Source organism: Eriocheir sinensis, chromosome 24 (genome assembly GCF_024679095.1).
Source record: "Eriocheir sinensis breed Jianghai 21 chromosome 24, ASM2467909v1, whole genome shotgun sequence".
In the NCBI taxonomy this organism is placed as follows: domain Eukaryota; kingdom Metazoa; phylum Arthropoda; class Malacostraca; order Decapoda; family Varunidae; genus Eriocheir; species Eriocheir sinensis.
In genome coordinates this window covers 16,442,817-16,456,893 of record NC_066532.1, presented here as the reverse complement: position 1 = coordinate 16,456,893, position 14,077 = coordinate 16,442,817, and the positions used below count along the sequence as shown (strand labels likewise).

The 14,077-nt window shown below is 41.0% G+C and overlaps 1 long non-coding RNA gene across 1 annotated transcript; it reads right to left on the bottom strand.

The window, feature by feature from the left end:
* Window positions 1-282: 282 nt before the first annotated feature.
* LOC127002940 (uncharacterized) lies at window positions 283-13,689 on the bottom strand. Its single transcript, XR_007756750.1, has 2 exons — window positions 13,299-13,689; window positions 283-595 (listed from the first exon to the last, which is right to left on the bottom strand). It is a non-coding gene; the product is annotated as an uncharacterized LOC127002940 (long non-coding RNA).
* Window positions 13,690-14,077: the final 388 nt, after the last annotated feature.

The following is a 14,077-nucleotide window of genomic DNA, read 5'->3' as shown; positions in this document are numbered from 1 at the left end:
CCCAGTTAGGCATCTATTATATGCTGTACATACTTACTTAAGGTCAGTCATGTAAAAGTTGATCCCCTCAAGGGTATGATAATTTTGAGCAATAGAGTGTAGCGTAGAAATGTAGTATCCATTTTAAAGTTGAACTACTTCAACTTTGCTGTTAGTTTAAAATAACTGACCTTGACGCAGGAACAGCCAGCAGGTGTCCCTCGCTTGAGCTGATCTTACTAAGTTCACCAATTTACCTTCACTCGTCTTGAATTAGCTTGTAGGTAAAGTAACAAGGGCTCATGAGATTATTAATTTTACAGTCAGTTATTTTGTTTTTAATGTGTCATTGGGGTTGTCAATACTGGACTGACAGGTGTTGGGTTACAATGTCTCATTCTGTCTTGTTTCCTTATGGGTTACCTGTCCTTCAGGGCTTTACTTCTTACTGTCAGGATCTCACTCTGCCATCTTATCTTGGTGAGCAGCTTCCCCACACCTTGTTAACTTAAGGCATCCTTCCCTTCTGCTGCTCTTAGTGTCAGGGAATGGCTGTGCTCTCCCCTTCAGTGTGCTGCAGAGGCTGGATGATGGGTGGATGTGACGCCAGGAACACCTTGGGCAAAAGTACAACACATTATGACAACTTGTGTCTGACTGAGAATGGTAACGACAGGTTGCCTCAGCAGGGAGTGAGGCTCAGATGGTGAGTGAGTGAGTGATGTGAGGGTGAGGCGAGGGGAGGCGGGAGGCAGCTGAGAGGACTGGCTTGGAGGGAGGGTTTGCAGGCAGGTGAGGCGTGGCATGCATGGAGAGGAGAGAGTGGTGTGGCAGTGGCTGCTGGCTGTGATTGTTTACTGTTCTAAGTGTGGAGACAGTAACTGGTACTAAGTGTAGGGCTGGACAGTAATAGGATGGGGACTGACAGGCTGTACATACATGACATCAGAAAGACTGTACCTCTGTGGTGTAGTAGGTAGCACACCAAGGTATGAATCTGCTGGGCCAGGATCAATCCCGGCTCAGGGCAGCTGGGGCCCAGGTCACCCAGCTGTTCATGGGTTCCCACCACAGGCTCAAGGGCATTGAGGAGGTGAGCCCAGACACCACACACAGCCTAGTGCATGGCTCCAATATTACTCTTAATAACTGCAATAATCTGGATAGCACCATGTACGGCCTTTTAAAGTTTATTCATAACTCTGCTGCAGATGTGTTGGGTCTACCTTTTCCTAGCCACTGTTTCAGAAAGCTAAGGTTTGGCTGAACTGTGTGGTCAGTATTGCCTAGTGTTAAGAATGTCTTAAATTTGGGTTGGTTTACTGGTCCACAAAGGATACTCTTGGCTCTTACATAGGTGGCTGTTATTTGGTTTGTATTTAATTATTTTTAGCCAGTTTCTGAGGTTCACAGACACAGTTTAAGATTTGAGAGGTGAAACCTGTCCCCCCCCCCCAAAGCCATTGGTTTTGATAGTGCATGATCTCACACACACACACACACACATGTAGGCAAGGAACATTCACAACTATAAAGCTAATCTGAATAAAAATATATATAGAGACAGGATAACACAACACTAACTTTAATTCTACATACTTAAACTAGGTACACACACACACACACACACACACAAATCTTTCAAACTGTAGTGTAAGTCCTTCTCAGACGTGCTGAGGTGAACGTTATTGCTACAAGTTCTTGGCTTGCCTGGCGGCTGCCTTGTCCAGTGCAAGCAACAGTTCATTGTGACATTATAATATTCTGTTGACAGACCCACTCCGGTGTGGCTGGTAACATTAATAAATTCAGAGGACTTGCCACGGTGATATTATTTGAACTAGTGGTTTCCATCATGCTTCACCAGGGCTGTGTTGTTGGTTGGTCTAAATTCATAACTTGCTGGTCAAGTGATTTCTATACACCAAGGTCTATCAGGGTGGTGTGGGGCTTCAAGAAAATTCAAATTTGATAACTTGATTGGCAAAAACAGACTCCAAACATTAAACTTCTTTTACAACTTTCAAAGACATTTTCTGAGGGGATAGACAGCCATGAAACAGCTGTAGCAGCAGCAGCAGCAGCAAGACCAACCTGACAACTATAAAAATGTACATTTTAATTATCACAAATTTCAAATTTGAACTGGTCATTGTTCTCAAGTGAAAACAATGAAGCAAGCTGTTATTTAACTTCACTTCAGAGATGTTAATTCATATAATCATAGTAACATCATTTATTTCCTTTGTCGTGCGGCGGTGGTTGTGGCGGTGGTTGTGGCGGCAGCGTAGGAAGCAGACCAAAGACAAAAAAAGCGTGAATGGTGAGGGTGTGAAAGGCGGCTGACGGTGAAGGAAGAGACGGAGGTGTTTGGAGTGAGACGAGTGAGAGGCCTTCCAGTAAGTGTTGAGGTGTGTGCAGCGAGTGGAAGTGTTCATCTGGACATTGAACATAAGTGCTGTGTGGTGTACAAGGTGAGAGTTGGAATTAGGAATGCATGATTTTTTTTTCCTTCAGGTGTAATGGAAACTACTGATCATATCTTGGAATAAAAGTTCTCAGTAAGGCGGTTGTGTGCGGCGGGGCAGAGGTTGCTGTATCCTTTGTATGGTGCTGGTGGATGAGCTGCTCTGAGGCAGTCAACTTTTAGTGATATAATTGTGTAATTTTTTTTATTTATACGAATGAAGGAAGGCACAGGCCCTGAAATAAAATCAGAAAAGTAAATTCCTTGCTGTGTTGATCCACAAAGGTGTTTGGTGACTCTCCAGGTACAAAGACAAGCCTTGAAAGTGCTCTAAGGGTGGAGTTACATTGGTTCAGAGTCTTGGGTCCATATTATTAACCCCTCCACTGTGGATTTCCTACAAGCAGACATCACCAAGCTACAGGAGTGGAACAAAAAGTGGCTGTTACAGTTCAATGAAGAATAATGTAAAGTTATGCACCTTGGGAGGGGAAATCCACTTAATCCAGCATACCAATACCACATGGGAAACACTCCACTATCCACCACAGAAGCAGAGAATGACCTGGGTGTATATGTTACCAGGCTACCAGTGAAGGCCAAATCCATGCCAATTGCAGTGGACGGGTTAAATGTACCAAGCTCTCTCTATCATTATTTCCCAAGGCACAGAGAAGGGTAACTAGGTTCTCAAGGGTTCTTTCTCCATTCAAGGCACGGAGGATATGTAAAACTATCACTGGGATCACAAAACAATCTATGGGAATCTCAGCAACTTTCACAAGAGGCTTTTCAAACTGGTAAACTGAGGGGTTGATATGTTTAACCGTGTAGCAGCGATGGGCCAAATTTGTGGCTTTACCGTGTAGCAGCGACGGGCCAAATTTGTGGCTTTACCGTGTAGCAGCGATGGGCCAAATTTGTGGCTTTACCGTGTAGCAGCGATGGGGCAAATTTGTGGCTTTACCGTGTAGCAGCGACGGGCCAAATTTGTGGCTTTACCGTGTAGCAGCGATGGGCCAAATTTGTGGCTTTACTGTGTAGCAGCGATGGGCCAAATTTGTGGCTTTACCGTGTACCAGCGATGGGCCAAATTTCTGCCATGATATAAACCCCCAAAATAGATGATGCATAAACTGATCACCAATGCTTTGCTATATATTATGAAATGGTTTGTGGGAGGGATGATTTTTTCTCATTTTTCTCGCTTAGAGGGACCATTAAGAAACATGGTCCCCGCTGCTACCGGGTTAATAATACAAGCTTTGGTGTCCGAGCCAGGTCCTCATTGGTCTGTCTGGCATTTGGTAACATTATCATTGTGACAAGTAGCACTCACTCACGACCTTGAACAAACTGCTTACTCTCAGCGGCGTGACCTTTCAAAGACTGACACCTCTACATCTTCAATTCATGGAGCGAACTTAACCATTCTCAGAAAAATGTCACGGCTGACTTTTAAAACTAGTTGAAGCAGAAGACACAGAAGAGAGGGGAGAATGAGCTTGAGGTCTGGTGGAAGGGGATATATTTAGTGTGTCCAAAAGGCAGCGTTGCGGATTTAGTTAATGTTGCTACAGAAATAGGAGGAAGAGGATAGTGGAGTGAGGATGTATTTAGCATGTTAATAAGGTAGCACTGTGGATGTAGTTAAGTGTAGCTACAGAAATACGAGGAAGTGGATGGTGAAGTGGGGATGTAGTTAAGTGTAGCTACAGAAATACGAGGGATTGGATGGTGAAGTGGGGATGTAGTTAAGTGTAGCTACAGAAATACAAGGAAGTGGATGGTGGAGTGGGGATGTAGTTAAGTGTAGCTACAGAAATAAGAGGAAGTGGATGGTGGAGTGGGGATGTAGTTAAGTGTAGCTACAGAAATACAAGGAAGTGGATGGTGAAGTGGGGATGTAGTTAAGTGTAGCTACAGAAATACGAGGAAGTGGATGGTGGAGTGGGGATGTAGTTAAGTGTAGCTACAGAAATACAAGGAAGTGGATGGTGAAGTGGGGATGTAGTTAAGTGTAGCTACAGAAATACAAGGAAGTGGATGGTGGAGTGGGGATGTAGTTAAGTGTAGCTACAGAAATACAAGGAAGTGGATGGTGGAGTGGGGATGTAGTTAAGTGTAGCTACAGAAATACAAGGAAGTGGATGGTGGAGTGGGGATATAGTTAAGTGTAGCTACAGAAATACGAGGAAGTGGATGGTGAAGTGGGGATGTAGTTAAGTGTAGCTACAGAAATACGAGGAAGTGGATGGTGAAGTGGGGATGTAGTTAAGTGTAGCTACAGAATTAGGATGCTGTAAAATGTGAGGGATTGAAAACATGTGTGACCAGTGTAGCAAACTTGACCCAGACACCTGTTTTGGGGGGAGACCGCTTGGAGAAGGAAGAAGAAGTAGAAGTAGAAGAGATAGAAGAAGAGGTAGAAAAAGAAAGAAGAAGAGATGGAGGTATGTTGATGCTGATACAGACTTAAGAAACAGCAATGAAAAGAAAGCCAGGCGTTGATGATTCCGAGTGACAATGAAGAAGAAGTAGAAGTAGAAGAGAAGAAATAGAAGCAGAGGTAGTTCATGATTCCAAGAGAGACAATGAAGAAGAAGTAGAAGAAGAAAAGGAAAGAAGAAAAGAAGAGATGGAGGTGTGTTGATGCTGATACAGACTTAAGAAACAGCAATGAAAAGAAAGCCAGACGTTGATGATTCCGAGAGCGACAATGAAGAAGAAGTAGAAGTAGAAGAGAAGAAATAGAAGCAGAGGTAGAAGAAGTAGAAAAGGAAAGAAGAGGAGATGGAGGTATGTTGATGCTGATAGACTTAAGAAACAGCAATGAGATGAAAGCCAGGCGTTGACGATTCCGAGAGTAACAATGAAGAAGAAGTAGAAGAGAAGAAGTAGAAGTAGAAAAAGGAAGAAGAAGAAGAGATGGAGGTGTGTTGATGCTGTTAGACTTAAGAAACAGCAATGAAATGAATGCCAGAAGTTCATGATCCCGAGAGTGACAATGAAGAAGAAGTAGAAGTAGAAGAGAAGAAGAAGAAGTAGAAAAGAAGAAGAAGAGATGGAGGTATGTTGATGCTGTTAGACTTAAGAAACAGCAATGAAATGAAAGCCAGAAGTTGATCCCAAGAGTGACAATGAAGAAGAAGAAGAAGTAGAGAAGAAATAGAAGAAGTAGAAAGAAGTAGAAAAGAAGAAGAGATGGAGGTATGTTGATGCTGTTAGACTTAAGAAACAGCAATGAAATGAAAGCCAGAAGTTCATGATCTCGAGAGTGACAATGAAGAAGAAGTAGAAGTAGAAGAGAAGAAGTAGAAGAAGCAGAAAAGGAAAGAAGAAGAAGAGATGGAGGTATGTTGATGCTGATAGACTTAAGAAACAGCAATGAAATGAAAGCCAGAAGTTCATGATCCCGAGAGTGACAATGAAGAAGAAGTAGAAGTAGAAGAGAAGAAGTAGAAGAAGTAGAAGAAGAAAGAAGAAGAGGAGATGGAGGTATGTTGATGCTGTTAGACTTAAGAAACAGCAATGAAATGAAAGCCAGGCATTCATGATCCCAAGAGTGACAATGAAGAAGAAGAATAAGTAGAAGAGAAGAAGTAGAAGAAGTAGAAAAGGAAAGAAGAAGAAGAGATGGAGGTATGTTGATGCTGTTAGACTTTAGAAACAGCAATGAAATGAAAGCCAGAAGTTCATGATCCCGAGAGTGACAATGAAGAAGAAGTAGAAGAGAAGAAATAGAAGAAGTAGAAGTAGAAGAAGAAAAAGAAAGAAGAAGAAGAGATGGAGGTATGTTGATGCTGTTAGACTTAAGAAACAGCAATGAAATGAAAGCCAGAAGTTCATGATCCCAAGAGAGACAATGAGAGATGCTTGCAAGGTGAGATGAGTGAAAAGAGGGGGTCAGTCTGGTTCTAATGAGTGGTTCTTCAGGTTCATGGTACAGAGGAAAGGTCAAACTAGCAATAGGGTCATAAAACTACTCCCGGAAATGCCTACAACTCCTACGAAAGCCTTGTCAAATATGTGTTCTTGGGCGGCGAAGTGTTTTGTAATATGACCCAAAATCTCACATTCCCACACTTTCAGCTCACAACAACACTTTCAAATGCCACAAAGGAGATAAGACCCATATAATTAAACCCTTCGGAGCCTTAGTGCTATTTGAAAAGGCTCTCGTGGAAGCTGTCAGGATTTCCAAGCGTGGTTTCATGACCCTGGTGGTAGTTTTGCAAGGCTTCCGCGCTGTGAACGGGGAAAATCACTCTTGGCAAACTGACCTATCTCCTCTCTGGCCTTAACCCGGTAGCTGTGGGGATCATGTTTCTTAATGGTCCCTATAACCGAGAAAAATGAGAAGAAAATCATCACTCACGCAAACCATTTCAGAATATATATCAAAGCATTTATGATCAGTTTATGCATCATCTATTTTGGGGGGTTTATATCATGGCAAAAATGTGGCCCGTCGCTGCTACACGGTAAAGCCACAAATTTGGCCCGTCGCTGCTACCGGGTTAAAGAATAGTCATAAGAATCTAAAGCGTTTGATAATAGCTAAGTCTGGTTCTCATAAGAGTTCTTTCACATTCATGGTGCAGAAGCCTTGTCAAACTATCACCAGGCTCATAGAACTACCCATGGAAACACTACTAACACAACCTCTATAAAAGTCTTTCACAACAAATACTTTAAAGGCTTCATATTAAGTCACATTCTCAAGAGAGTTATGTTACATCCACATTGCAAAAGCCTTGTCAAACTATCACCAGGCTCATAACACTACCCATGGAAACACTACTAACACAACCTCTATAAAAGTCTCTCACAACAAATACTTATAAAAGCCACATTTTAAGTCATGTTCTCAAGAGAGTTATGGTACACCCACATTGCAAAAGCCTTGTCAAACTATCACCAGGTTCATAACACTACCCCCATGGAAACACTACTAACACAACCTCCATGGAAGCCTCGTCGAATGTGGGTGTGTGACTCTCGAAATGGTTGTGAATATGGACCCAAGACTTTGCAGGGAAGGTTTTACATGGGTGGTTATGGTGAGGGAAGGACTTATACGGCATTAGTAAGGCTGATACCCCTCTTCTCTCCTCTCCTCTCCTCTCCCTTCCCCCTTTTTTCCTTTCTCTCTATCCCCTACTTCTATCTCCTCTCGCACCCCTCTTTCTCCTTCCTCTTCCTACTCTTCTTCTTCTTCTTCCTCACCCTCCCTTCTTTTTCCTTCCTATCCCTTCTCTCTCTCTCTCTTTCAACTTCCTTTTCCTTCCCTTTTTTTCCTTCCTCACCCTCTCCTCTTTTTTCCTTCCTATCCCTTCCCTCTTTCTCCTCTCCTTTCCCTTCCCTCCTCTCCTTTCCCTTCCCTCCATCTCCTTCCTCACCCTCCCCTTCATCTCCTTCCTCACCCTTCCCTTCATCTCCTTCCTCACCCTCCCCTTCATCTCCTTCCTATCCCTCCCCTCTTTCACCTTCCTAACCCTCCCCTCTTTTTCCTTCCTTTCCCTCCCCTCCATCTCCTTCCTTTCCCTCCCCTCCATCTCCTTCCTCTCCTTCCTTTCCCTCCCCTCCTTCTCCTTCCTATCCCTCCCCTCTTTCACCTTCCTAACCCTCCCCTCTTTTTCCTTCCTTTCCCTCCCCTCCATCTCCTTCCTCTCCCTCCTCTCCTCATCAAGGTGGAACAGAGAACAGACCTGCAGATTGATGCTACACAACTATCAGAAGGGCCTCATGCTGGTGGAAAATTACTAATAGATGACAAAATTTGCTGGTGTGACCCCCTCCTTAAGTCTTTCAACTCCTCGCCTGCAAGCTGTGAGTGTTGATCCCTTTGGTCCTTGTGTTGCTAACTTGCTACTGTATTTCAGGTTTGTCATTTCCAGTCCCCAGCCGATGTGTGTTGGCTTGGTTTACTGTAGGAAGGTGTACTAATGAATTTCTGAGTATACTTGTAAATGCAAGCACCCAACCTAACCTAACCTAACCTAACTTGCTATTGTGTTTCAGCTTTCTCGTCTGCAGTCCCCAGTCGATGTGTGTTGGCTTGGTTTACTGTAGGAAGGTGTACTAATGAATTTCTGAGTATACTGGTAAATGCAATCAATCAAAACATTATATTTAGTGCAAGGAGGAAGGAGAGTTGTTGAATACTATATAGGAAAAGGATAGCAAAAATATAGTTACTGAAGAGAGCGAGAGAATACTAAAATCTTTCATATGGTTAGGAAGGATGTGAGGGAAAGATATATAAAGGTATACTGGTAAATGCAAGCAATCAAAACATTATATTTAGTGCAAGGAGGAAGCAGAGTTGTTGAATATTATATAGGGAAAGGATAGCAAGAATAGAGTTACTGTAGAGAGCGAGAGAATATACTAAGATCTTTCATATGGATAGGAATTAATGTGAGGAAAAGATATAGAGAGTAAGTTAGAAATATATGAAGAAAAGACAAAATATGGTTACTGTGGAGAAAATAGTTACTGTAGAGAGCAAGAGAATACTAAGATCTTTCATATGGTTAGGAAGGATGTGAGGAAAAGATATTTAAAGTAAGCAGTAAAAAATATATGAAGAAAAGACAGAATATGGTTACTGTAAAGACATCCCAGTGTATAGGAACTTATTGAAGGAAGATATACTAGGGTCTGTCAAATGGTTAGGAATTAATGTATGAAAAAATTTATATAAAGTAAGTTAAAATATATACAAAGAAAAGGCAGAATATGGTAACTGTAGAGACATCCCAGTGTATAGAAACTTACTGAAGGAAAATATACTAGGGTCTGTCAAATGGTTAGGAATTAATGTATGAAAAAAATTATATAAAGTAAGTTAAAATATATACAAATAAAAGGCAGAATATGCAAACTGTAAAGACATCCCAGTGTATAGGAACTTATTGAAGGAAGATATACAAGGGTCTGTCAAATGGTTGGGAATTAATGTAAGAAAAATATATATAAAGTAAGTTAAAATATATACAAAGAAAAGGCAGAATATGGTAACTGTAGAAAGATCCCCCAGTGTATAGGAACTTACTGAAGGAAAATATACTAGGGTCTGTCAAACGGTTGGGAATTAATGTATGAAAAAATTTATATAAAGTAAGTTAAAATACATACAAAGAAAAGGCAGAATATGGTTACTGTAGAAAGATCCCCCAGTGTACAGGAATTTACTGAAAGAAATTATACTAGGGTCTGTCAAATAGTTAGGAATTAATGTAAGAAAGAAATTATATAAAGTAAGTTAAAATATATACAAATAAAAGGCAGAATATGGTTACTGTAGAAAGATTCCCCAGCGTATAGGAACTTACTGAAGGAAAATATAATAGGGTCTGTCAAATAGTTAGGAATTAATGTAAGAAAAATATATATAAGTAAAAATACATACAAAGAAAAGGCAGAATATGGTAACTGTAGAAAGATTCCCCAGTGTACAGGAACTTACTGAGAATGTACACGGTTCTTTCATAAGGTTAGGAATAATTTAAGTAAAAAATATGTTAGGATACAAAGTTCTGTGATATAATTAGAATTGGTTTAAGGAAAAAAAATTGTTACTGGATGGAAATGGAAATAAAGAAACTAAATAAACACTATAAGCTCTGTCAAATGCTGAGAATAGAATGATCCGTCAAGTAGGTGGGATATATACGAAGTGCAGTTCTATATGTAGTTAGAATTTATGTAAGGAAAAAAATTGTCACTGATTAAAAATAGAAAAATACAAGTCTAGCTCTGCCATTACTAACTTGATACCTGTTTGTGCAATATGAAAAAATAAATAGTAATAATAATATGCAAAAAAAACTTAGAATCTAGTTACATCATCAACTTTGTAACTGTTTATGCAAAATGAATAAAAAAAACACAAAAAAAACAAATGAAAAAAAAACTTGCAATCTTGTCATAACAGCAATAACTTAATAACTGTGTGGAACATGAAAAAAAAAAATAAATAAATAAAAATAAAAAATAAAATAAAATAAAAAAATAAAAAAAATAATGAAAAAAACTTCGAATCTACGTAGTTATAACATCATCAACTTGGTAACTGTTTGTGCAATATGAAGAAACAAATGAAAAAAAAACTTACAATCTACTCATAACATCAATAACTTAATAACTGTGTGTGTAACATGAAAAAAATGAAAAAATAATGACAAAAAAAAAAAAAAAAAAAAATATAATCTAGTCATCACATCAATAATTTAATAACTGGGTGTGAAACATGAAGAAAAAAGAAAAAAAATAATGAAATTTGTGGCTTTACCGTGTACCAGCAACGGGCCAAATTTGTGGCTTTACCGTGTACCAGCGATGGGCCAAATTTGTGGCTTTACCATGTACCAGCGACGGGCCAAATTTGTGGCTTTACCGTGTACCAGCGACGGGCCAAATTTGTGGCTTTACCATGTACCAGCGACGGGCCAAATTTGTGGCTTTACCATGTACCAGCGATGGGCCAAATTTGTGGCTTTACCATGTACCAGCGACGGGCCAAATTTGTGGCTTTACCATGTACCAGCGATGGGCCAAATTTGTGGCTTTACCGTGTACCAGCGACGGGCCACATTTTTGCCATGATATAAACCAGTGGTGTGCCGGGAGGGTGGGGGAACTCTATTGGGTAGGGGTCCAGGGGAGGTGGCGTGGAAGACGATGGGTAAGGGGAGAGGGCTAGGAGCGGATGGGCAACGGTGGGGAAGGCCAGGAAGGGACTGGTTGGGCAGGAGAGGGGTAGGGAGCCACAGGACTGATCGAGAGGATGAGTGCAGGGGGGATGAGGGGGCAGGACACGAGCGAAGGAAATAGCCGAGCAGGAGAGAATTTCCAACAAAAGTCTAGATTAGCCTGCTCTCAAGGTAAAAAGCCAAGGCACCAACATCCCACCCAAAAGCCAAGATCTAGTAAAAAATGCCAAGGAGTTGCAGCGCTGGACTCACGTCAACAAAATCAGTGAGGCCAGCCAACATTCAGGCTGCCAGATGTGCAATAGCCTTTTTAATTTTTATCATTATAATACTATAACATCATTAAGTTCACATAATAAGATATTCAGTTATCAATCCTAATATAATTTAAATTTCTGCATATTATTAGAATTGAATGTGGACAAATTGTACGTATTATCATAGAGACAAGTAAGTTATTTTTTGGTTACTTGATGAGGGAAGCATTACACTTCTTTAAGGGCCGCAAGGAAGTGGGTTGAGGATATGAACCATGATGTAAAGACTCCTAGGGTCGTATCACAAGACATTTGGCCTCCCAAGAACACACATTTAACAAGGCTTTCGTAGGAGTTTTGGGCATTTCCAGGAGTAGCTTTATGAACCTGGTGGTAGTTTTGCCCTTCTTCTGCACCGTGAAACTAAGAAACACATATTTAAAACCGCTTTCGTAGGAGTTCTGGGCATTTCCAGGAGTAGCTTTATGAACCTGGTGGTAGTTTTGCCCTTCTTCTGCACCGTGAAACTAAGAAACACATATTTAAAACCGCTTTCGTATGAGTTCAGGGCATTTCCAGGAGTAGCTTTATGAACCTGGTGGTAGTTTTGCCCTTCTTCTGCACCGTGAAACTAAGAAACACATATTTAAAACCGCTTTCGTATGAGTTCAGGGCATTTCCAGGAGTAGCTTTATGAACCTGGTGGTAGTTTGATCCTTCTTCTGTTCCGTGAAACTAAGAAACACATATTTAAAACCGCTTTCGTATGAGTTCAGGGCATTTCCAGGAGTAGCTTTATGAACCTGGTGGTATAGTTTGACCCTTCTTCTGTTCCGTGAAACTAAGAAACACATATTTAAAACCGCTTTCGTATGAGTTCAGGGCATTTCCAGGAGTAGCTTTATGAACCTGGTGGTAGTTTGACCCTTCTTCTGCACCGTGAAACTAAGAAACACATATTTAAAACCGCTTTCGTATGAGTTCAGGGCATTTCCAGGAGTAGCTTTATGAACCTGGTGGTAGTTTTGCCCTTCTTCTGCACCGTGAAACTAAGAAACACATATTTAAAACCGCTTTCGTATGAGTTCAGGGCATTTCCAGGAGTAGCTTTATGAACCTGGTGGTAGTTTGATCCTTCTTCTGCACCGTGAAACTAAGAAATACATATTTAAAACCGCTTTCGTATAAGTTCAGGGCATTTCCAGGAGTAGCTTTATGAACCTGGTGGTAGTTTGATCCTTCTTCTGTTCCGTGAAACTAAGAAACACATATTTAAAACCGCTTTCGTATGAGTTCAGGGCCTTTCCAGGAGTAGCTTTATGAACCTGGTGGTAGTTTTGCCCTTCTTCTGCACCGTGAAACTAAGAAACACATATTTAAAACCGCTTTCGTATGAGTTCAGGGCATTTCCAGGAGTAGCTTTATGAACCTGGTGGTAGTTTTGCCCTTCTTCAGCACCGTGAAACTAAGAAACACAAATTTAAAACCGCTTTCGTATGAGTTCAGGGCATTTCCAGGAGTAGCTTTATGAACCTGGTGGTAGTTCTGCCCTCCTTCTGCACCGTGAACCTGAAGAAACACTCATAAGAACACGACTGACCCCTTCTTTGACCTTTAGAAATAGCTGATGTGAGAAGCGAAAGTCTTATAGTACCAATCCTAGAAGAATCAAACGCCTTCTTGTAATCGATATGGGCTGCAAGCATCCCCTCTCGAAACTCGCATCTTGGGGGCTTTGTTGGCTTTGTCCCCCAATACTTCCTGAACCCGACTGAATAGAAAAATGACAGAGCTTATCAAGACCTACTACGCGTTACTCTTCATTTCAACTAACATTCAATTACATATCAACTCGTCCAGCTACTTTATACTCACCAGTAAGTCCACAAGTGAAGGAGGAACATCTGTGGCCTTCAGGAGAACATAGGAAGGGCTTACCGGTGATTTAAAAAGGGTTAAAATTAAAGTTGAAAGGTTGCTTCCCTTGACGCCATTCTCCACGTGGTCGGGCAAGAACAGCTGACTGCCCGAACAGCTGATACTTGCACATGTTATCGTACTCAGAGCATCTTATAGGTTTCCGACTCATAATTATTCCCAAGAAACGCCAATAACTAACCATTTTAACGATAACTATATATGGAGCCATTTATTGGAGTGGAGGAGACAGTCTTGGGTTTGGGTTATGGGGCCATGTTATCGTATTCAGAGCATCTTAATTGATTGATTGATAGTTTATTTTCTGGTTTCCGACTCATAATTATTCCCAGGAAACACCAATAACTAGCAATTTTAACGATAACTATATATGGAGCCAGTATTTGGAGTGGAAGAGACAGTTTTGGGTTTGGATTATGGGGCCACGTTGTCGTACTCAGAGCGTCTTACTTTCTGGCTTCCGACTTATAATTATTCCCAAGAAACACCAATAACTAGCCATTTTAACGATAACTATATATGGAGCCATTTATTGGAGTGGAGGAGACAGTCTTGGGTGTTGGTTATGGGGTCATGTTATCGTATTCAGAGCATCTTATTTTCTGTGTTCCGACTCATAATTATTCCCAATAAACACCAATAACTAACCATTTTAACGATAACTATATATGGAGCCAGTATTCGGAGTGGAGGAGACAGTCTTGGGTTTGGGTTAT